This window comes from Chiloscyllium punctatum, chromosome 16 (genome assembly GCF_047496795.1).
Source record: "Chiloscyllium punctatum isolate Juve2018m chromosome 16, sChiPun1.3, whole genome shotgun sequence".
NCBI classification, from domain to species: domain Eukaryota; kingdom Metazoa; phylum Chordata; class Chondrichthyes; order Orectolobiformes; family Hemiscylliidae; genus Chiloscyllium; species Chiloscyllium punctatum.
In genome coordinates this window covers 85,955,041-85,956,147 of record NC_092754.1, presented here as the reverse complement: position 1 = coordinate 85,956,147, position 1,107 = coordinate 85,955,041, and the positions used below count along the sequence as shown (strand labels likewise).

At 45.3% G+C, this 1,107-nt stretch overlaps 1 non-coding gene across 1 annotated transcript; it reads right to left on the bottom strand.

The window, feature by feature from the left end:
• Positions 1-497: 497 nt before the first annotated feature.
• On the bottom strand, positions 498-584 carry trnaf-aaa (transfer RNA phenylalanine (anticodon AAA)). Its single transcript has one exon. It is a non-coding gene; the product is annotated as a tRNA-Phe (tRNA).
• Between the last annotated feature and the right edge of the window lie 523 nt (positions 585-1,107).

Below are 1,107 nucleotides of genomic sequence, written 5' to 3'. Positions count from 1 at the left end.
TGCTTCCTAAACATTTTTCCAACTGCCAACTGACAATATTTTCACAGTATCTATTCACAATCCTCTGGCTTGCACCATGTCCAGGGATGAGAAGTCCCGTTTGGTGGAGAGATTTCCTAGGCTGGTGAGTTTCACTTTGGAACAAAGATGGTTAAGTGGCAATTTCCTGCGGTTGTTTGCAATGATGGGAGAGGGAGCGGTGGGGAATGTGCACTCTGACGAGCAGGAGGAAGTGTTGCCAAAGGCCAGAGTCAGAGAACAGAGGACAAGGGATGAAAGGAATCTAATGAAAAGCAGCACTTCTGCTCAGGGCGTTCAATAACAACTGCAGAAACCCGATGTGTCTGGCAGTGTATCTGGAAAGAGAAGCAGAGATAATGTTTTAAATGTGGAACATTTCTGATGAAGAACTCGAGTTTCCCAAGTCTAATCAAATTTCAGGCCTGGTTTACAAAACAGGATTTCTCAATTTTGAATAGTTCCAGCAAGAAAGCTTTCGTAACAGAGTCAGCAGGATTCGAACCTACGTGGGGAAACCCCAATGGATTTTTAATCCACCCCCTTAGCCACTCGGCCATGACTACAGTCCGCACCGCGCTCTGAGCACTGATCAAATCGGCCGTGATCTCATTGAAAGTCTGCATTGCCAGTTTCTGTATCTCAAATGGTCAGCGCATTTGGCTGAAATATTGGTGGTTCGAGCCCACCCAGGGAATAAGCATCAAATATTTCAGCACAAGCCTTTACCCCGACCATGTATTGACATTATAACCGGGAAAACTGATCCATGATTCACCCCAAGTCCGCAGGGAGTGAGACGTTTTCACGCAGCAGAATAGGACATCACTTTCTCCAAGCTCCCGATGCCAACAGAAAGCGGCCACTGTAGCTTCAATCAGCGGCTTTCTGCCAAGCCACGGGAAACAACTCGTGGAAACTCCTTCCTTCATAACAGCTCTTTCCGTGTGAAAGGAGCAAAACTTTCACTTTAAATTGGAAAGGGCTTCAGGCCATTGGAATGTTGCTCCAGTTCTTGGAACATGTTATAAATAAAACTCCTGACTTGAAAATAAGAAGTGGTAAAGGTTTTAGATAGAAAGAACAAAG